The sequence below is a fragment of the Macrosteles quadrilineatus genome, unplaced genomic scaffold, assembly GCF_028750875.1.
Source record: "Macrosteles quadrilineatus isolate MER2022 unplaced genomic scaffold, UCM_ALF_1.0 Scaffold_5__1_contigs__length_97177068, whole genome shotgun sequence".
In the NCBI taxonomy this organism is placed as follows: Eukaryota; Metazoa; Arthropoda; class Insecta; order Hemiptera; family Cicadellidae; genus Macrosteles; species Macrosteles quadrilineatus.
Window position 1 is genome coordinate 62,574,992 of NW_026542598.1, and position 24,613 is coordinate 62,599,604.

General features: G+C 35.2%; 1 protein-coding gene and 1 non-coding gene across 10 annotated transcripts in view; both read right to left on the bottom strand.

Moving 5' to 3' along the window:
* LOC128995177 (polypyrimidine tract-binding protein 2-like) overlaps window positions 1-24,613 on the bottom strand; it is a 533,132-nt gene that overhangs the window by 341,738 nt on the left and 166,781 nt on the right. For 8 of the 9 annotated variants that reach the window (XM_054420106.1, XM_054420102.1, XM_054420108.1 and 5 more), the window contains exon 1: window positions 15,310-15,489. The exons of the other annotated variant lie outside the window; for it this stretch is intronic. The gene's annotated coding sequence lies outside the window, so the exon portion shown is untranslated. Of the gene's footprint in view, window positions 1-15,309; window positions 15,490-24,613 lie in introns of those variants that run through there. 9 annotated transcript variants of the gene reach the window in all.
* On the bottom strand, window positions 16,542-16,613 carry Trnae-uuc (transfer RNA glutamic acid (anticodon UUC)). Its single transcript has one exon. It is a non-coding gene; the product is annotated as a tRNA-Glu (tRNA).

The following is a 24,613-nucleotide window of genomic DNA, read 5'->3' on the forward strand; positions in this document are numbered from 1 at the left end:
ACTTCCACATTCCCATTCCACCCCACGATCTACAAAATATCCCACATATGGGAAATATTCCCGGATGTAAACCACTGTTTTGATGTACAGTATCCCGTTCTTCGTCCCACAACAATGACTCTTCCAATGTGTGGGTGTGGGAGAGGAAATGACACTGACCCTCCTCATTCTCAAGTATAATGACTTGCTTGAAGTGCAGCTCAAAGATACCACTTGATGCTCCAATACATACACGCCTTATCATTTAAATATTGTTAAGCTGAAGAAAATCATAGTGTCAGAGGAATGTATTTTATGGTTGATAAGAGCTGCGGCTTGTCCCTAACGTTTGTAGCTTAAGCTTGGTACTTGAGAGTATCGTCTGCACTTGAATGGGATTGCATCATGTACCATATGAGAGATAAGTGTTGACGAGTACGTAGTGCAACTACAGTACAACTAAACTACTTCTTTTAATACATACTTGTACGTCGATACAACTACGGCTACCAACTCAATGCACACATCACTTCTGATTCCATATACAATAATCTTAACATTCAACTTAATCACTGTATACATGTTAAAATGAATATTCTCGTTGAATTTACAGTGCTCTAGAAAAAATACAACTTCCAATATTTGTACGATATACTCAAAGTAACATCTACATTTACAGCTAATTCAACAGATAATTTAATTTTGCAATATTTTATTAGGCCTAAGAAAATTTTTCTAGTTAACTTGCATTTTTTCTCAACTAGCATTACAGTACAGCAATTCATTTTCTATGTGCCTTTGTATATTTGTAGTTCCCTATATCATTTTTCAGTACTAGATGAGTGCAATGACCTATCACACTAAATTAATCATCAAACTCTTTAACAGCACCATTTTGAAAACATTTAATCATCCTATTCTGGACAATATTCCCTTACAACAATAAGGGAAAATCGATTCAACCATTGTGCTGGATGAATATTGAAGCTGATAATGGAGTAAGTATTTTAATAACGACTCAATTAGCGGCTAATTATGCGGTCAATTAGCAATTCAATCATGGAAAAGCACTCAGAGGTGGACAATAAATATTTAAACACAATATCCTATATTGAGAGTGCTGTTACATGGAAGCTTCTAAATTAATAAACCTAATGTCCGATACGATGTTTTATTTTAAGTAATTTCAAATAATTATAGAACTTATGTTTTAAATTACTGTACATTCCTACCATTTAATTTTTAATAACACCTAGTAACTAAGCAAGTGTTTTAGTATTTTTCAAAACCTCACTTTAACTTTTTAGTATTTATGCAATCCAAATTGCATTTCACACCACGACTACTATAACATCGGTGGACGAGGATAACCTCCTACATTGAATTATGTAGCTGGCTCCATAGTAACTTTGTAAATAATAGAGCGTTTAAAATAAAAATACCCCGCTGCAGCAATCCTGCAGATTAGTCAAATTTCCTTTCACCCAAAGAAATAATCTAAGTGGAACTTGGTCCTTGGGGTACTAACAAATTAGGGAAATCAAGCATACTTATACGGTACACAGATAACTCAAACGTTATGTCAACTGCATTCGATTTCAGGTACGCTTTCTGTCAAGTGCATTCGATTTCAGGTACGTTTTCTAAATATCATACTATACAACTCAACTACATAATTTAAGTATTTTTCACATTTCAACTAGAAATTTACACTTTTTATCCCATTTAACAGCGCAATGATCGGTAAGTGGTAGACGAGATGGATAGACATTCAGTTAACGTACATAACACAGTACTGTACCACTGTACTAGCCTGCTACTGGCCGCTTGCACATTAATACAGTATATATCCGACGTTAATCTGTTTATTGACTGGGATGCAACCCTCTGAGCTTCCCGATGTACAACTAGACAGCAACTGTACTTATAATGGACTTATAAATGCACTTCGGAACAAGAGGTAAAATAATACATTTGTTATAAATATTGAAATATACATACAGTAAATGATTCAGTACAGTAGAACCATAGTTTGATATTGATATAGATTTTAGACCGGGTTAACTTACCAAGTGTGAAAAAAGGCTATTTAACTCTAGCTAACGTTATATTACAACCTAATCAATTTCCATTAAACAAAACGAGGGTAAAATGTATGTTAACAGTTAAAAATGTATAGGTTACCCAGAGCACTGCATGCTATTGAGGTCTGTCTGGACACAAGCACAGAATACCTAGTAAATTCATTAAATCAGTTTATGACAGGCTCAATCTTAATTAAAATAATTCGTTGACCCCGTTAGGTTATTACGTGAAACATTTTTTATCAACAATAATAAACATTCATGACTTAAACTAAGAACATTTTTAGGGATGATATATTTTTTGGGAAGGGGTGATAAGTAGCCTAATTTAAGTAGGTTTATAAACGGTTAAGCATCTGTTGAAGTACATAAAATTTATAGTTTAGGGTATTTTATTCATATTCTCTGTTAATAACTTGATTCTAAGAAATATTATCTAAATTCACGACCAGAATTATCCAGGTTAGCATTGGAGATTTGAAATAGCACAACTGTATTGTATTCAATTTAGAATACAAGTCCAACTTCAAGCAAGGCAATAAGTATATTTCAACAAGAGTACTGGAAGTGCGTTTGTCAGGAGGAATGTCACACCCCCTATTTAAATTTCAAAAGTTGGCGCCGCCGAGGGAGAGGAACAGCTGTCTGACGCGCAGGCTGGCCAACGTCGCCAGATGGTAACACAAAATTCCCCGCATTTCCCTACTTACTCGTGTCCATTAAACTAGCGAGTAAATCTGTCCAACAGAAATGAATAGCCCATTGTTTAATTTTCTTCTCAAATTGGAGTTATTTTAATCTTCAAACTGTTAGCAATTCTGGCACGTTTTATAATAAAAGGCAAAGATTTACAGTAATTGTTGTTTCAAACATGTGTTCAAACATGTTTTGAGTTCAAACATTTGTTTTTGTAGGCTATTTGATTTTAAATAGTTAAGTAGTAGTAGATAGAAGTGTATCAGGTACTTCTTTAACTACAGGTTTATTTATTTAATTAATTATTTATTTATTTCTGGTCTTTAAAAAACAGTTTGGCATGATAAAAATTGTTACATTATGTCATTATTTTAATGTTTTAAATTCACTTTTGATTGACTTAGTTTTTGTGCATTACTTGGTGGTTTGTGAGGTCTTAAAAACAAAGTATATAAATCAAACTATCAACCAATTTTAACTACAAATCAACCAGTGGTTTAAATAGCGATAAAAGTAAATAAATTTTACCTCCGTTTAAAACCAACAATTTTAAAACCAAAAGTAAAATGTTTTATTGAAAATAACTCTAAGATTGTAACCAAAATAAAATTGATTACAATATGTACAACCATAGACAAATATTTTTATTCTATTTGTCTATGGTACAACATAATTACCGGTACAACTTAAAAAAAGACTATTTGTAAAAAGTTAAAATTACAATTTTGTATTATAACAGGTTACGTACCTTTACGTCCACAATTCCTTAGTCGGTATTCGTTGACTATAGTTTCGACTACTGCGTAGTCATTATCAAAACGGAACGTTAAAATATTACATTCGTTGAATGTCGTCAAATCTTAATACATCGAACACACAAAACAAACATAACACGAACACGGTAGACATTTAACATAATTGGCCGGCCGGCACACGTTCGTGTTATGTTTGTTTTGTGTGTTCGATGTATTAAGATTTGACGACATTCAACGAATGTAATATTTTAACGTTCCGTTTTGATAATGACTACGCAGTAGTCGAAACTATAGTCAACGAATACCGACTAAGGAATTGTGGACGTCAAGGTACGTAACCTGTTATAATTGATTACCAATTCCGGAAGGCTTCAACATGAATAAATTACAATTTTGCTCTAAGCAATTATCATTTTATGGAATAAATCCATAATCCTATCAGAGATTGGGCACGTTTGTGCGAGTTTACAATGGCGCGATAACAGCGATAAGCGAATGTATAGTGAGCAGGTCGTGTAGGCTACATGTAGGGCCTACCTACAGGATAAAGTGATAACTAACAGAGAGATAAGTGGCAAATGAAACCAAAAAGTGGATGAAACAACAACTTTCATTGTCTACGTTTTCGTTTAGGTGCGTTAGTTCTGCCTAAAGCCAAAGGTTTGCGAGAATCCTGCTTCAAAAATGCAAATTTTAACATTTCATAAATCAATCGACAATTATATGGACCTTTTGTGCAATTGAAAGCTTATTTCGAGATTCCTTCAAAACATTGATATTTCACCAATTAAGTCTAACAGTTGTTTACTAAAATCACTGTCCCTCGAAACAGCCTCTGTAACCCAGAAAATGGGTTTGATATCTTTAACAAATCAGTGTTGTTTCAAAACGATAACTGGTTGCTACTATTGGATTAATTCGTTACGAAAAGTTCTAATCACTTTTGTTGCGGATCTACAATGCTGTAGATTTCGCAAGGAATGACAATTGTGCATATTTATTTCTAGTTAGAGGTCCATCGCACCTTAATTTCGTAACTGCAGACTGAGTAGGCAAGGGGATCTACACCAAACATTACATCATCTGTAGGAGTAAGTGCCGCGGAATGGTCACCAATTGATTAGCATCTCGGTAGTAATGGCTGACGTGGGCTCGAAGATGCATTACACTACTATGCTACTACACACTACAGCATACACTACTACATATACACCAACTACTACACACTACAGCATACACTACTACATATACACCAACTACTACACACTACTACCATACTACCATACACTACTAGCATAGGGTTACACTATTACCATATCCTAAAATCACTCGAGGAAATGGTGTTGATGAGGTAAAAAAAGTTGGATTAGTTGTAAAAAATAGATCTGGTATATTCACCACATCGAAAGATTTAACACATTTATCAATTTAATTTTTTTATGTAAAAGATTGGAAAATGAAATAGGCTACATTCTATTTTTGGTCAGCTAATTGTTTAGTCTTTAAACTGCGTAATTAAAACTTAACGAAGGCAATCGCAATGGTTGTCATACAAAATAAATGCAAACTTTTACTAGTTGTAATTTGTTCTCGCATAATTAGCACTAAGAAGCTCCGTTAATAGAAATATCTTAATTCTAGCTAAATATATCCTTGAAGGCCTAGTTGCTAGGAGGAAGCCTTGATCTGTAATTACAACAATTAATTCCCGTTCCGAGTTCAACCATCAACATGGTTCTGGTGCCTTGGGCCTTGGTGCAGTAGGTGACTAGGTCTCTCAGGTGTACATGCCCTGATTCTTTCTTGTCTTTGGCACTGGAGATTTGCTAGCGTAACCATTACCATTGACTTGAAGTCGGCAGGGTTTATATTAACCTCCGTTTCAATTTTTCCTACACTCATCTCCATTCATATTTCATTGAAAAGTATATAGTATATTACGTTACTAGTCCTGAAAATAAGTGTTTACCGGACGAGTGTGGTCGTTCCCGTGCGAGACGAAGTCGAGTACGGGATTACCATACAAGTCCGGTAAACACATTTTGGACGAGTTACGTACTACATACATACTGGTTTACGCCATACTAATAAATCTGTACAAATCCTTATATATTTCCACCAACTAAAGTACTAAAAATCACTAGTCATAACCTCTCGCCACCTAAATACAGTATAATCAGCTGATTGGTGTGCGGTAAAACTCATTGCAGCACAGTAGTACGCAATGAAACCCCATTTGAATAAGCTGGCGGCAAACAGCTGTTTTCTGGTCCTTGCGTGGGAAGTTCGTCAAAATAATGTAGTGTGGCGTAAAAGAATTTTCAGCCCAGTGAGAAGTTTTGCTGATGTCCAGAAGAAATTGTATACACTAATATACAGATGAGTCAGATCGATTAAACATCATTACACTCAGTTTCACAAATATCCAAGTGTCACATTGTCCATCTACTCAAGTTCCACTCATATTTTCCCACGGACGCGCCAGTCTCGATACAGTTGGTCCACTGAACCCCGGTGTTGTGTTGTGGCTACATACACATTCCATCTCCGACAATCGCCTCTATACCCATGCAAGTTCAGATCACAAACACACGTTCTCCACACTAGACACGGTGAAATGACAGACTAGACGCAATCCTGCTGAAGACAAAGGAACAGCACGTCACGGCGTTGGACGATTAGCAGACTAGCCGTTGAGTTTACATAATACTGTAGTCACAAACTATCAACAGATTAAAGATCTTCATAGATTTATCATACGGCCAGTTGAACACATGGCTATTCTCAAATTTGTATAGAATACCATTTAAATAATGCTCCGAGTCCTTAACCTAGTATCAAAAAGGTTACACTAGTTCAATGATTGTACGTAAGGTTAATGATGGTTTAAATAGTTACGTATGCCATAACCTAACCTAACCAAATTTAGAAAAGGGGGAATAATAGACCATTTACGTTACATAAACTGAGAAAGGGAGTTAAAATTACTTTTGTAACACTCCACGAAAAAAAAATTATTGTTAGAATTTGCAATTAAAATTGTACGGGAATCACAGACTGTAGACCTACCAATGAAAACAAATGTATGAACTAATATCGTATTATAGGCCTTGTACTTTCTTTGATCAAGCAACACAATAAATAATACCCAAGTGTGTACAGAAAATGCCAGATAAATGCATAACATTCTCCAGAAGGCCCGAAGAGAAAGTTTCTATAAAGTGTACATGGGGGATGATTTTATGTTTACTATTTTTTAAAGTTATTTTTTAAATTTAAATACTTTAATATAAGGTAATACATAGGCCTATACAAACCATTGCTTCAATGTCTACACATTGTCAAACACGAAAATTGATCAGTCCAATCACATACGGAATGTTTCCGAATAGCTGAAATCAGTCCAAGCGGAAGTTTCTCACGAAGAACTGTTTTGTGAGAATATTGTATATCTGACTTATAAACTCAACAAATTCCTGACGTAGCATTCAAGTACAATAAATTATCGAATAATTGTAACCAAACTAACGTTATTTTACTTTTATTAATTTTTTCATTGAATTTTTAAATGCCTGTTAACTCTGCTAAAAGCTTTGTACCACTGCATGGAAGCAATTACTGTACTAAACAGTTGCTTTCGTAAAAGTAATCCTCAAAAAAGAAAATCATCCCAAAAATTACTTATATCAGGAAGTAATAATTGCTGGACTATTTTTTTACATTTAGGATGCAATCATGGCCATTGCGAGAGCGGAAGTTGATATCTAGAAATCTTTTTATAACAGCCATGAAAATAGTTTTTTTTTCTTTTTTTTCAAAAAACCTGAAAACAAAGAAATCGTGGATTTATTGTTTTAAGAAAAATGGAAACTAACGTTCATTAATATAACGATGATGATGATGATGATGATTGATGATGACTGACAGCTGGATTCACTAAAATCTATTTTCATCCTTCAGACCTTCCTCTGGATCGAAAACATTAAACTTCCAATTTGCAAGAGACATTGCCCGCATTTAATCTATTTTGTTTTAATAAATTCAACAAATTTGAATACTCAAATTTTAAAATGACTTCTGATGAAAATGCCTCCTGTTAAAGAGCGACTAATAATCTATAGCGATAGTTTACCTACTACTTCTCCAAAAATTACTCATGTAGTCTACTCAATTCATCACCGATGCAATAAAAATGGGACCATAAGAAAAAATCAATATTGAAATGACCAGGGGTTGGCACGACTGCAACCAGATGCTAGGGGCGAATGCAAAGGGAGGGAGAAAACAAAAAAGGCGGGAGACGTCTACACACAGAGTAGTGAGTGAGTAGCAGTGTTTCCATTTGAGGGATAAAAATCCCTTTCTAGGGATATTTAGGGCATTCGAGGGATTGAAAAGGGATTGAGGGATAACTAGGGATAATCAGCGAAATTGAAGGATTTTTTAGATTTTCTAGGGATTTCAGGCCTTTGACATTATAAAATTGAAATATTGATAAAATAATACATTATGGCTATATTTCAACAAAGTTAAGGACCTATTTTGGCTAATTTTGCAAGGTATTGATAACACATTGATTATACTACTTTTCCCTAGGTTTTGGTAACAAACAAATCGATTGTAGCATAGATAAAAGATACTCCTCAAGGAGTATTTTTTATCTATGGTTGTAGGTAGTGGTAGTGACGTAGTGTTTCAAAGTCGGAACACACAAGGGAAAGAGTTTTAACAGTCAACACTGCACGAAACAAGCAAAGGGCTGGAGTCGGTCGGTGGAATGGAATGGCGGATCTAGATTAGGCTACTGTAATTTGTTTCTATCTTAAGCCCTGTGCCCTGTGTCAATGTCGAATGTTTGTTTTCGTTTTGATTTTGTTTGCCGGTGATTTCTGTGATGCTTTTTGGTTAGTAAGTAACTTGGTGTAACCTTTTCACCAAGGCATGGTGGCCATTTTTGAAAAAGACAAGTTTGAAATTTGGACACTTGAGTAATATTTTTGAAACAATTGTAAATACTTATAAATTAAAATTGTTAGGTAGTTTATAAAATTTTAAAAATAATTATTTGTTTAATTTTTTAGTTAATTAATCTTGTTTTGCACAACATAGACAGTTTTTAATCACGGCTACCTTTAATTCCAGGCCGGAGGCCGCGGCCTTCGAAGTGGCAACGTTGCAAGTATAGTGTTGTAAAAGGTGTTTGTTTGGAGAACGCTAAGCTAATGATATTTATGTATTTTTTTAAGAATGCGAAAGCTTGGTTACTGGGCTATGAAAATGTTGACTCCACATTGAATGTACAGAAATAGATTTTCAATTTATATATTGCTTAGGTTTTCGATTCTATATTATGTTATATTATTTCCATGTTAACTTATAGGACGTCTTGCGCTAAACAATACTACGGTACTTGCAACGTTGCCAATTCTACCAGGCTGCGGCCTGCCTGGAGTTAAAGATGGCCGTGGTTTTAATGGTACAAAAATGTGTTTTATATAGTATTACTTTATAAATAATATGGGATATTGAAGAATACTATCACCAGTTACCATATTTTACGTGGCTATACATGATATCATATGATATCCATTGGTATTGCTGCAAAAATAATAAGTTATCTAGATTTGATGAAGAGGGACAATTGGAGGGATTATTAGAACACGGACTAGGGATAACTAGGGATTTTTTGACGTTGGCCCAGGGATATTTCTTTCTCGCGGATGGAAACACTGGTGAGTAGTCTACCTGCGCCCTGCGCCGTTCCATACGAACGAGGGAGGCTCATAAAACCAAACCCAGACAACAAAGCCTGTGCCGTGGCTGCTGAGGTCAAACACCATTGGGAATATTGCTAACGGGTTGTTGACAATGAATGAAAGTAATAACATGCAGTAGTTTACTAAATCGAACAAAATAATCTGTTTTATATTACACCGACAGTCAAGTCAATAGTCGATTACAAAAGTGTAAATTTGTAGGATGATGCAATTCAGTAGGCGGGGACACACTTGTCATACACCCTTCCGATCCGACTCCGATCATACTGCGGTACGACTGTCGGAGAGGGGAATGGTACATAACTTTGAACGCGGTTGTTTACACCTCTCCGACACGCGTCACGTCATACTCCGATCCTACTCCGATTTTGACTCCGATCACGCACCGACACTGCAGTCTATTCGTTTGTCGGATGCAGGACGGGTAGTTTCTTAAAAATAACCTTTTTTCTTAAGGTTTAGGAACAATGGTTTAAGATAAATATATGCCGATGCTTGATTTGAAATCTGTGCGTGCATACCTTCAATTCGAGACCTCAATCATGAAAATCGGACGGGTAGAAGAGCTAAACGAACTCGAGAGAGAAAACCCTATAATAAATGGGCACTTCTGCTTTCCTTCCATGCAGAATGGACCCAAATTCTCCGTTTTCCACTGCCCTCCAGAGATGTCTGACTTTCTTCCTCTTCATCTAGACATACCGCCACCATGGCTAAATCCTGAATACCAAAGTTTTTGAACATACAGTATTTATCACCTTCTGCACGTAGTTTACGTTTACGAATCAGACTGGCGAGTGTTGATATCTAGAAGAACTTTCAACAGTCAAGAGTCAACATGGTATACTGCAGTGCCGAGCAGTGCATACGTTTGTCGATGTCACTCATCATTACGGACTAATAAAATGCAATACTGTACAGTATTTACTGGCATAATAGAGGAATGGGATACATTTGGGATCTTCCTAAGTATCGCAAATGTTGTCACACAATATCAAAAGTATAATTAATCCTATAGTATGTTATTGTAGTAATACTTTCGGACATATCGTTATAAACAGACGTTATATTTAAAGTATTAACTTACAGTACAATCATTATGCTCGCATTACGCTCTTGCTGTGTGATAGTACAATACATACCTTAGATTAAACATTCAATCAATTAAAATAAATACTTATGTTGTAGTTAAATCTTTAGAAATATTTAAACCAAGATTTCAAGCATCAAGGGTATTTCAGACTAGAGATGAATAAAATAGGATTTTCAATGCGAATGGGGTACTGTACTTCATATTACTTGTGTACTGTCATGGTCTATGAAATGTATCTAATTGTAAGATATTAAACCAAGTAGATGGTCAAACTATTTTTCGATCAAGCATGTGGTCCACGGCGCGATTCAAACTGCTTTAACTTTTACGTGATTGAAAGACAGTTCATTCATAGCTTAAGTATTTCTACTACACATGGGATCTATTGCCCATATGTACCTACTATGTACACAAACCTTGCCCACCTTGCAGGTTCTAACCATTTATTTGCGATTCCACTGCATACTTAAGAAAATTTAATATTTTACATTTCAGTAGTGATGGGGATGAGTTTCCCTCGACAATGGGATAAAACGGGATATTTATGGCACGGTGTGGGATTACTGCTGATGACTCGACGCGTCACATTCCTCTAGCGACCTTTGTCCTTGTGCTTGTACACGGTCGTTCCCCCGTCCTTGTGTGTGTGTTACACCTATGTGTGAACGATCTACTAACACTAGTCTACCATTGTGGCAGAATACATGCTTGAGTTGAAAGCTAATGATACAATAAAGTGCCTGCCGTTGTAGTAGGCCTACACACAGTCTCTACGGAATATAGTTAGTCCATAGCATACATTTACATTGTCGGAAATGTATATTACTTGACATAGAGCCTAAAAAAGTAAATTGTGCTGAGAATGAAACGCAACCTTGGCGTTTAGAAGATGTTGAATATTAGGATGTTCTAAAACTTTGGTTTCCTTCGGACCAATTCTAGCTAAGGAAACGTGTTTCATACGAGCATCCTTAGTACATTTTGAAAACCATGTAATATCCCGCTAGGCAAGTCATCTAATGATATTGTGGTGCGTTATTAATGGTGGAATGCGCATATTGGGCTGACTAAAGGACAAAGAGCATTTATTATTCTTGGAATGCAAAGGCGTTTTACAACCCAAAGCGCTCTCTGTCAACATATATTAAAATGCCACTATGACGGGAGTTTTGAATGCAGTATGCTACAGCATATTGTACGATAGTGCGTAGTGCGCGCTGGTAGTGCGTTATCAATGGCACAAGGAAAGCGTAGACCGGAACTTATCATCAACGTTCCAAGAATCCGAACCTAAGCGCACGTGTTTCATATTAGGCTTGGCACATAGGGGGAGAATTCGGTTTCTTCTTTTGCGACTTTTTAGATCTCATTTACGAGAAACCATAGTGATGTGCGTACTCAAGTATATTCCATACACCCACTTCCATGCGTGCAGTTTGTATTTGGTCCCTACCAAAGAAAATAGAACCTAAAGGTTAAAGGTTAAAGGTAGAACCTTTAGGTTCTATTTTCTTTGTCCCTACTCATGTAGGCCTACCTACTTGTGCTGGCTTCTCATGAATATATTAAACTTCGGACCTCCGGTCTATGTACTAATTGTGCAGAAAGATAGTACTATGGAATGGTGTATCATTGACAACATTTAAATACTGTACTCAGACGCGAATTTAATATTCTCGTCTAAAAAATAACATAAAGCCACCTTACTCCATACCTTGCAGGTCATTGTTTTAAGAATTAAAAAGAGGGCGTTGTCAGACCAAGCTATTCTTCGCAAGCCGAGTTTTGTTAATTGCTTAACATCAACATGAGAGTACAAACAATCCCCTCGACTTTAAGTCATTAATTTCATTTACTGGAGTTGTTTTCAGTTATTTATTCAACAAGCGAATTGTTTAAAAAGACACAATTCCGGAAATCAAACACTTTCTTATTATTTTAACAGGGATAAACAATTATGGTTTATACGTTTTAAATCATTATTTTCCAGACAGAACAGAATTAGTGAAAATTTTTAACTAGGGTATTTGTTAAACTAACTACGTAGGAGTAAAATAATGTATCAACTTATCTCTCTCAATTGTTACAACTGAGTCAAAAGTATCAGTAGATTACATTTGGAGACAAGTTACTCTATGGAGCTAACATTGCAAAGAGAATAACAAGAAGGCAGCTGGGGCCTGTCAGCTGATAGGACGCGGCATGGCGGGAGATTGGCAGCCGGAAGGAACAGTGACGTCATGTCCTTCTGATACCACTGTCGCTGTCGCTTCCCGCTGATTCTGTCTGTCTTTGCTTTATTGATTTTAACCTAATTGTGATCATGTCTCTTTTTTAATTAGGCACTACTCAAGTAAAAAACGATTGTTACGTACCGTACTAACTAGGGTGGAAGTTTTAGAGTTCTTCTTTGAAATAAGGAATTATTTATATCGGTGATTGAAAATATATCTCACAAATTTATTTTCACAGAAAAATATTCTTGGTGTTACTCAAACAATATGAAAATTTCGCCATTTTCATTTTAATATTTAAACTCGTCCACGTGACTAGGCTATAGCTAATAGCAAAATGTTATGTACCACTTTTACATTATTAATAGTAAACATTTTCAACATAGATAAATAAACAAATAGCCTACAAAACATTCCCAAACGCAACACATGATATATATATATATATATGCTAGTGTTTTATTGTGCAGCCTAAGTTGAACACGAAAACTTCTGTAAAAATGCAAGTAGACAGATATAAACTAGATTTGAACCCATAATATTAAGTTATTCTAGCTTTATCATTGAATAGGCCAGCCTTGGTTAAAATAATATAGATCAACACGTAATAAGCCTACAGTACTTCAATTTATAAGAAGTCCTTAAATATAACTTATAAAAAATTGCACGTCAAAAAGTAAGGAACTGCAATACTAATATAGGCTATAAGAATGTTATAGAAAATGTCTACTGAATACAGAGTAATTTCTCCAAAACAATTTTAGGCTATAGGCCCTAATAACGCAAGAAAAATCTCTTATATACAACATAATTCTGATCAATTGAAATTCGAACTAAAAATATCCATATTCATCTACAAAAGCCGGCGCTCTTCTAAAAACAACGCGCATTTAACACCAATTTATTATTCAACGTTAGAAATGATCGTAATTTACACACGCGAACAAGTGCATACTGCTACTTTATCTATCTATCTATCTATATATTAATAGGCAAGCATGTTTCTTTAAAACCTTTTTTCTCAGCTCGTGTGCATCGCAGGAAAAATCTAGGCATACTGTTGGAAAGATATTTTCCTGTAGATGTGCAGAATGCCTTTAAAAGTTAAAATAGGCTAACAAATAAGCACAAAAAATTAATTTGAAAACTTCAAAAAATTAACATGGACCATATGGGTTGCCATGATGGTGACGAAATAACAACAAAATGTAAAAAGAAAATCAAAACAAATGGAAGAAATTCCAATCACATTTTTTATTTACAGTGTGGGGAGAAAATAGAGAAGTCTGTACATTAATTATTTTTGGTCGAGTTTCGACCACAGGACGATCACTAGTCTAAATAAATAGGCCTACTGTACAAGGTAAGCAGAGTCATTGCAGAATGGAGAAGCGCGAAAACCGTGGGAAAGGGATAAGCAGACGAAAATATGACAGGCAGGAAACAGCTGGCGCCTTGTACTGTACTACTGTACTAGAATGATTTCTAGATTGAATGTTTGTCAGACTATTTTACACAATTATTCAGTATCGTGTACAGTGTGTAAACCCCTTAATGCCCTTTGCTCACTATCGTGTGGACAACCATTGAGATTTTTCGAATAAAATTGATAACTTGTAAATTTGCTAACTAACAAAACCAAGCTAGAATGTCTTGATTACTCATTTCCCATTTCCTAATCCCACAATAACATTGCAATTCGTAAAAAATATTGTAAAATCGTACAGTAGGCCTAGTATGTAAAAATATAGGCTACATTGTATGGAGAAATTTACACAATACAAAACGCTTTCACAATTAAGTTTTAGATTAAATAGGGGTGGATTAATTAGTGAAACAACCCGTTGAACGTCCAACTTAAGAAACGTACCTAATAAAACGCAAAAACGGTAATAAGATGGTAATTCATTTTTTAACAGTGCATCCAAGATATGCAAGGGAAAAGTCAATAGTAAATGTGTTTAGTGAATGGAATTGAGGGACCCAGAGAAATTTAGAATTTAAAATTATCGTAGTATAACGTAGAACGTAGACCCAAAGTCACTGTACAGTGTACGGTACCGACAATGTTTGAAAAACAAAGTTCATACCCGGTTTGTACCCTAAATGTTTAGACAGATATTAGTGGTTTTCCTAATCAGCCAGACAATATAAGAAAGGTATCCAACAAACAACACGTCAATAACCTAGTACATTTAGCAATAAATGAACCCTAAAACAATAAAACATACTCCACAATCACATTACAATGATTGTCGATTTAGTGCGTAGCCAAGTCGAGACACCCCTTTCCTGAAATGCAGAGAAATGAAAAAGCCCAAGGCCATGTCGTAATGAGTGGCAAACCCCGAGAAATTAATTCCCAAAAGTGGTGATTAACACAGATACTGACAATAAAATAATTCAAAGAAAATTAAATTAGGTGATTTTAACTACTGTACTGAAAACAACAATCAATTAATTAACTTAAAAGTAGGTAAATTATGCTGGTGGAATTAAATGAGATTTTGGGCAACAATAATAACAGTGCACTATTGCCAATTTCGATTGCACAATGTAATAAAACAGTGAAATAACTCAACATCAATCATTAATGAAATCACATTTCATGACATAACTTTACCGCTCAAACAAAAGCCGGCATAACAAAGCGTGCCGCATCGTGCAACCATAACCTAACACAAAACTTACAGAAATATTCCTCGGCTAGTTCCAAAACTGGGGTTCACACAACATAAACAACATTCACACACGCCAGTTAATCCAACAACTGATAACGATACAACGCAAACGCACTAACAACGAAACCAAACTAACTGGAAATATTAAAACAAGTCGCGACCACGCCGGAGACGACACAAAAACCTTGAGTTGCCCCCCTTCTCTTGTTTAGACCCCTCCCCACCCCCCTCCACTAGTTGCACGGCATGTGTTGGTACTACCAACCTACATCGACTCGCAGCACGAAATTCCCGTTGGAGTTTACCATGTGTTTTGCTGCGGGGGATTTTCCTGGTCGCAAAAGTGGAATGGTAGTTCGAGTGAATTTATTGTCCTGCAAAGCGTTGTTTTTACGGAACGTTAATAACCGATTTAATACTGGATATTGATCTAATTTCTACTGTTGGTGACCTATGTTGCTCAACATTTGTTATTTATGCTGAGATGTGTACGTAGATCAATAAAATATTATTCAAAAAATTGTAATCTACACATTGATTTTTAAATCTTAGTTCATAGTTTTAATAAACTAATTAATCGGCAATGTTAATACACAAACACATTTAATAAACTAATTCATCGTGTGTCGGTGTCATAATGCAATTAACATTTGTTTTACATCGAATAAAGCTTTTTAAAGTAAATCACTGCAGTAACATACTCGTACTTTTGAATATGTTTTATTAATTTCATGGAACACCGGTGGTCATCCTGACCTATTTTCCACAATTTAGGATAATTAATTGTTAGTCCAGCGATTTAATATTTCAATACTCTGGAATAAACCTAATTCTAAAAAAGTAACATGGTTATTTTCACAGTATGCCCATATACGCTTTATATTATTTATAGTTAATTAAGTTTAGTTCTATAATAATAGACAATAGTCCAAAATGGGGAGTGCTCATTGTTTCCTATATCATAAGCATATTTTTTAATGATGCCAATATAAAATAAATAACAATGTAAAAAATCAAAAATCCATCCACGAAAACACATTTATTTGTTGTACTGTAGTTATCTAAACATTGTAAAAATACAAATAAAAACATACAAACATAAACGCAGCGAAAACAATATGTAATTTAGATTAAGACAGCATCAAATGGAAGTAGGAAACAAAAATACAAAATTCCCGTACATAAATACTACAATTATCTTTTACTGTAAAAAGGGAGATAGATTTCTCAGCAAAAAGATAATTCCCATGCCGGGAATCGAACCCGGGCCTTCTGGGTGAAAGCCAGATATCCTAGCCACTAGACCACATGGGAGCTGGTGAGAGGGGCCGAATAACCTCATGTTAACTGATTGGAAACATGATATGCTTAAATTGCTTACATTTCTCAGAACATTATTGTTTAGATTTAAAATTACCACGGCCGATCGGTCCTTCCACTCTAATTGGCAACTATTATAGTATCCCTGGTGTTATTTTGTTCAACCATTTAACCTACAAATATTACTGTTAATCACGCATAGCCTAACCAAAAGGTTAACAAACTATATAACGTATATCTGTAAAATGATTTTAATTGTTTCTGTGTACAATTTTAGAGTAAGTTTATAATTTATAACTCAACTATTTATAGTGTTTTGAATGGACTCGAGTAGGTACGCATTTTAATCGTCTAGAACCAACTTCATATTAGCATTCACATCATGCATTTGGTCTACAATAAATTAATTGATTGTATGTATTGAATAAGTAGGCCTATGTAGTGTCATAAGTGCGTTGAATATCATCGAATGAATATTACGCCAATCAATATTTTAAATATTTTACGAATATCACAAAAGATATTGCATAAAAATGCTATGAAAGTATAAATAGTTTTATGATAAACGATGGGACGCGGCTGGTCTCGTAGAGCGCGTGACTTTTGTTCATCAGGCCTGGTTCGAATCCAGTTCATCACAAACGGCTTGTAATTGTTGACCCAGAGGATTGTGACCTGACTAAAGCCATCGGTCCATTTACCCAGAAATTTAAAAAAAACACAATTGGTCTTCAAGATGGGACAGTGAGAACTTTCTCTGCATCAGAGCCTTCTTTCAACTTTTCCCTAAGATGCTATGAACGAGCTCGGAGTAGTTTTAACGAATTTCCCATATGGGAAAAAGCTATTTCACAATACTTCATGCTATAATGTTTATACCTAGGGGTTGCGGCATTACAACGATCACATACGGCATTATCACTTAGATAAAATCCATTGTTGACTTGGCGGAATTTGAACCAGGGGAGTCAGGCACAGAAAACATACTACTATAACCATATTATATACTAGTATAACCATAGGTTATAGTAGTATGTTTTCTGTGAGTAGGGACGTATACTGAATGTTTGGTGTACTGGGTATAACCGGTATAACCATAGAATAATAAACACCATCTATGGTAATATATTACATTACTTAATTTTCATTACTTAATTATATCACTTCATCTTTGGTATAACCACCAGATCCATCCATTGCTAGAAACAATGTTGTAACTTCAACTCCATAAATTCTTCACCTGGCCCGCATGACCCGTATATGTTACTGATCCAGATATTACAACTAAACGTTGGTAGACTATAACATACACCATCACTCAATATACTATATAGTAGACAGGCAGAGCAGACCCGAGGTCTATAGACAATAGACATAAATAATGAATAATAAAAACTATATGTAACATTGGTGATGGGATGCCTTTTGACAGCCCGTCTACACATGCTATTACACTCCTTTTACCTATGATATTACGTCGTCGAAACCCAGGGCTACCGTAAAAGTCAAAGTGCTGGGATCCAGCACTTAGATCTTACTTCAACGAGATTATTGCACCTTTACTGAATTGTGTATGGTGATTACTTTCCCACAAAGTAAAGTAGTACAGTGCAGAGTAGGTGATGGATGAAGATACCTCACAGTACAGTACCAATTATCGGCAGCGATATACCCGATGACGTCACAGGCTCAGCCTTCACCTACTGTTGTGTTTACACAATATGGCTGCATTTATCCTTCGCATCATCCTAGGACCTCTGTTGGCTACACCCTTCACATCAAGGGCCACTCTTGTCAAACATAAAAGAGAGGCTAGGTCTTTGACAGGAAACGATAGCAGTAAATAAATAAGCGTTTGCTATAGTTAGCTAGCCTAATGGGTTACAATGTACATGTTCATTAAGTCCATGAGAACATCTCACTCCCCAGTAAAGAATAGCCACTTAAACGGTTGGCCTCATAACAGCTTCCTAAGATTTCTAAATCTAAGTTATAACGTTTCAAGTTAACTAATTTTATGCTAAACCATACAAGAGTAACCATTGTTTTAAAACAAAATCACAAATACTTACAGGAAAATTTAATATGGTTCCTTAAATTAGACACAAAAAACGTCACCCTTTTCACCACTCAACAGAGCGTGCCACTTAATTTTAACTAGACCAAATATATGTAAAGTACAGGATTCTCTATTTCCACCCCACACTGTAAATAACGCATGTGACTGGAATTTCTTAAATTTGTTTTGATTTTAGCGAATTTCCCATATAGGGAATAAGCTATTACCGTAGTACTCATGGTAAGACCTGGACGCGGGACCGATTTTTTTTTTTTCGTTTTGAGGTCCCTAGAGACCAAAAACACCATCCGTTCAAATTCATATATATATATATATATATATATTTATATATATATATATATATGTCCGTCAGCACGATAACTCGAGCAAAAATGATCCGATTTTGATGAAATTTGGTACAAACGTGTAAACGTACGTCTATTCGAACGAGTTCGCGATCCAGCATGATCGGACCATGGGAACGGGGGTTTACGGGGGGTTTTATGGGGTAAAAATTGGTTTTTCCCATTTTTGACCCAAAAAACATAAAATTTAGCAATTTCTTTCCAAACCATTTTGTAGAGCTCAAAAAAACAAATAATTTAGTATATTGAAGCGTTATTATGCGCCTAATGGTTACGGAGAAAATTCCAAAAAATTGTAAATTTAAAATTCCCATGTTATTCATATGGAGAATAAGTAAACTGTTGTAGTTTGCTTGTTTGTGAACATATTTTGATCAAATTTGGAAAATGTTTTTATTTCTTACTAACTATTCACATTTTACAAAAAAAAACAGTTTTACCCTCCCTAATGCAGCAAACCTAAGTACTTGTTAAACTAATTCTAGTTAAACTAATTCTATTTAAATCAAGAATAAATGTTATATTTTTAAGTAGACATTTCAGTGTAAATCCAATCAGTCAAATGGAAATTCGCTTAGTCTGCAGGTTTGCTGCGGCGGGGGTATTGTGTTTATATTTCGTTACCAGCATGACAAACCATAAGACCCACGTATTTTTCTTTAAATTTTGAATCCATTTCTTGTGCTTATTTTTAGCCTCTGCATATCTACAGGAAAATATATTTCCAACAGTATGCGAAGATTTTCCCGACGATGCACACGAGCTGAGAAAAAAGGTTTTAAAAAACATGCTTGCCTAATTAATCTATAGATTATTATATTGCTGTTGCACAAGGAAACGAGATACACCGTGGTCACACTCTTAAGTTATTGTTTTATTTCTTTTCCAGCCGTCAATTAGATTAACCAACCTTGTCAGAAGTATATCCATTGGACGTATTTTAAACATAAAGATTAGGTTTAGAATTTGTTTCCAGAACCCTTTTCATATCGTTGAAGGCTTGGAATAGAAAGAATCCCGATTTATAATTATGTAATACAGACAGACCTAGATTTTAAAACAGTAATATCCTAGATGAACTAATATAGTTATATTAATTAATTTATGGTACTATACTTAGTTCAATCGACCACAAAGCCTCAACCAAGTCTGCAGTGAGAGTACGTGGTTCTTCTTGGCATTTCCATTCTTGCCTACTACATGTGGATATGGACTTCTCACGACGTAGATTAGGGCCTACTCATGTCACGATTCTAGGGGTTTACTTGTTTACCAAGGATATTCTATTTTATGGTATATTTATTCCACTTAATCCCTACAATCCGCCACCAGCCAAATGTTACCGGTAGGTAAAGTTTGCATAAAACACCATTAAATATATATACCTTAACCACATTCAAACATTCTCTTGGGCATTGGGTTGCGTAAGTACCACATTTTTTACCATTGATTGGTTTTTAATACAAGTTCACTCTCATAGGATAGGATAAATTAAAGCAATATTTAAGAATGCATGATGAACGAAGAAGTAACTCATTGGTAGACGAATCTTAATTAAATACAATCGGTTTTAACGACATGAAAAATTAATAATAATTGTCTGGGTAGCCTAGTGGTTAGCTCCTTCAAATCTGATGGTCGTTGGTTCGAGTCCAAGCCCAAGCGATTTGGTTTCTGGACCCAGATAAAATTTGCAATTGGTCAATCAAATCGTGATGACTAACTAGTAATGAATCAAAACACTTTTTACTAAGACGAACAAATGACCAAAATGTACTTTAACAGTCAACCTCGTCAATAGGTAATTTAAACTAACAATGCATTGATATGACATAAGATAGTACAGTTACAATATCAGGGTTGGACTCTTCCTACAAACGTTAATAAGAACGCTAATTGTGTTGAAAGAAACATAATCGAAAACGTTATAATAATAATCTAACAAGATTCCCGTAGCTTCTAGTTTCTTCCTGAGAACATCTTTTTAATAATCAATACAGGAAAGCGATAACGATTCCTTGAATTCAATGGGAGCGTGGGGACGGAAATGCAAAGCGAGCAAGCAAATAGAAACAAACATACTTAAACATTCAAACAGGAAGTCGAACACAGAGACAAGGGAACGAATACGTGGAAATGGTTTATAGTTCCCGATATGCTTAGCGTTTATGTTTTATTTTATTTATTTTTAAACTTGTCTTCGCTTACCCACACCCCAAAACGCATATCTATATTTTTTTATATAATATAATGTTTGCTTTTGTATCTTCCTATTTTTTTATAGTTTTGTCATAACCAACATTTCAAGAAAAGCAGTTAGTACTCATGACGTTATTCTATGACAAAGCAACAATATAAGTCTGCAAATCAGTCTAAATTAATGAATACGAAGATCAGAAATAGATGTGGCGATGGCTCATGCAACCCAATATTGAGCCAAATGTTGATTTACAAACAAGGCTAACAGCTGTAACTGTGAACCAACTGACACCAATTGTTCTATAGACTACCGGGGGCTTGGACAAATTTATAGTGTACAAAGTAAGTGTGTACTGTAGGTTACACACACACACACACACACACACACATCCCCGGTTACAAATCTTTGTCGGGACACCTGTATAAAACACAGTTGTCGGGACTTTTGAACCAAACATCATTATATACCCACTGCTGTTCGTACATTAACTAGGTAAAGGTAGATTTTCTTTACACTCCATTTAAATGTCAAAAAACCTTAAAACTGACTGTCGGGATGTCCCGACAAACATACAAGTGTGTTAATAGCCCCGACAATAGTAAAAATGTGTTTGTCTGCCCGACAAACATATAAATCAAGAACTTGACACTTTCTGTGTGAACCAACTGCAGATGAGTCATTCCAACGTTGCCACATCGCCTGGTTTCTCAGCGCCCAGGCTACGCACCCCCCTCGCGCTTTCATGAGTGGACTGCCGGCCTCACGTTGCATTCTATTGCGCAACGTTTATGATCAACCCCCTCCCCCAACGTCCTTACGTCATAGACGTGTTTTTGCTTAACGCTTATCGACATACAGCATCTTTGATTGCTGGTTATATTATGTTAGGGAAATATTTATGTTTAAAATCGTTCTGTATGTGTGTCATTTTATACATGTACAGAGTGACCCGTAATTAAACAACAAAACTCCTGGAAATAGTTTTATATGTCAAAACAAGGTGAAAATCAAGAATAATTTTTTTTCCAAAATCGCTTTGTTTGCCAGATATCTACTTTTTCTTATTTGTTTTTAAACATTTGTAGCTTTGGCGTTTTTAGCCGATGTTTATGAAACTTGGTATGTACGTTAAGGTAAACAAGACCAGTTTGAGATAAAAACAATCATCTTGATTCGACGAAAAATTATAAAATGGCGGTCATTTTAATTTTTAAAACTTGAATTACTCAAAAACTGCAAATTGTATGAAAAGATGCCACGTATATTTATATTAAGCATTATTAATTTCCTATCAAACAATACCAAGTTCAAACATTTGGAATAAGAAATGACTCAAGGATAACGATTTTTAATGGTAAAATGGGACAAACAGGAATATTTTAGCCTTTTTAACCCAACAAAAGTATTCTTGGCATTTTTCATAAAATTTTCCGTTTTTGAGTAATTTAAGTTTTGAAAATCAAAACTGCCACCATTTTGAAATTTTGAGTTGAATCAAGATGATTTGTTTTTCTAACATTAGTCTTGTTTACCTTAAAGTAAATACCAAGTTTCATAAAGATCGGTTAAAAAACGTCAAAGAAAACAAATGTTTAAAAAATACAAAATGGCGTATAGGCCTATCTGGTTAACAAAGTGATTTTGGAAAAAATGTTATTCTTTATTTTCGACTTATTTTGACCCATAGAACCATTTCCCGGAGTTTTGCTGTTTACTTACGGGATATTCTGTATACAAGGTATCCACTGACCGGAAAACTTAAAAAAAAAACATTATGCGCAAATTTGTGTTTCAACAGGGAATTTTCAAATTGGTGATTTGCCACATATATTCCGTTCTTGAGCAAACTCGTAGCTGCAGTAAATGTCGCCGCTATTGTTACATATTTTATGTTCTTATCTTCTTTTATCTTTGATCTTCTTTTATGCCTATCGCAATCGTTTATAACTTTTACGTATCTTACGTAACCGCGGAAAAAAACAACGACGCTGTAATTGGCATCAGCTTTTGTGTTTTCTATTGTGATTTATATCGGTGTAAACTAATGATAACGTCGTTGCTGTTATTTTGGTATTGGTCTTTGTGTATATTGATGTCGTTCGTACGTAACTGCTGGAAACGCCACAGCTGTTATGGTATCGGCGTTTGTCCTTGGAATCGTGGAGAAAATGTCGCTTTGACGTCGCTGTTGACTGTTGTTGATAGGCTACTGGGTTTTGTGTTGTCTATCGCGAACGTTCCTAACGATTGCTTGCGCTGGGAAAATTGGTATCAATCAAAAAAAAAAAAATTGTAAAAAACGTGGTCCTTATGGGTTGCCATGCTGATGATGAAATAACCACAAAATACATAAACAGAAAGTCAAAACTAATGGTAGAAATCACAATCGCATGTTTATTGGGTGAAAATAGAGAAGTCTGTAAATTTTTTAATTTTAGTCTAGTTTTCGGACGACCTCTAGTTATATAAACTGTGTGTTTGAAAAGTCCCGGAACTGTGTAATGCATTTGTTTAAATATTGTTTAATGTTATGTTCACTTTTTAGTGCTACTTTGATGGGGGCCCATCAGGAGTCAGACAAAATTCACAATGCCACAAACCCAATCCAAGCGGACAATGGAGTAAAAAATTACAGCTGTTCAAAGATTCCTGTGATTTATGCCCCCGCTAGAAGCCGAAAGAAAGCCATTATGAAAGCATAGGTTAATGAACATAAGCTTGAAGTTCTTTATTAGTAGAATACAGTTCCGCATTATTTTGGGCTCAAAATAACAGCTTGGTAAAAAATGACAGTCGGGCAAAGATAAAAAATGTCCTGTATTTGAGCAAGACAACAGTCCTTTAGCTTATTTAAATTACCAAATTGCAGTATACAGTAGACCCGTCTTACTCGACCCTAATGGGACCGGACTAAGTCGGATAACGCAAAAAGTTGGTTAAAACGGGCAATCCCATTATTTCGAAGTTGTAATTACATTATTATTTATAAAGTAAACTACACTTACCTCCATTGTTTGAATTGATAGAAAAATCACAAATAAACACAAAACACGGTTAAGTCAAATACTTTAAGTGGTATAAATTATACTTGTAGGTAAGAGTCAATAGAAAAAGCTTATTTTAATAACTTTGGTACTCTAGGCTAATATTAATTTATGATTTAGAAATCTATCGTAATACAGTACAGAACTTATTGTCGAAATTGAAGATACAAGACACACCATTTTGTTACGACACACAGGATGATTTATGGCCTCTCACTGGAGGCTCCAGTCACAGAAACTATCTTGACCTTGGAGTTGTTAGCCTTCATCCCCTGCCCTCCATACAAGTTGCATTTTTCGTTTACTCAAGCGATCAGTTAATTAGC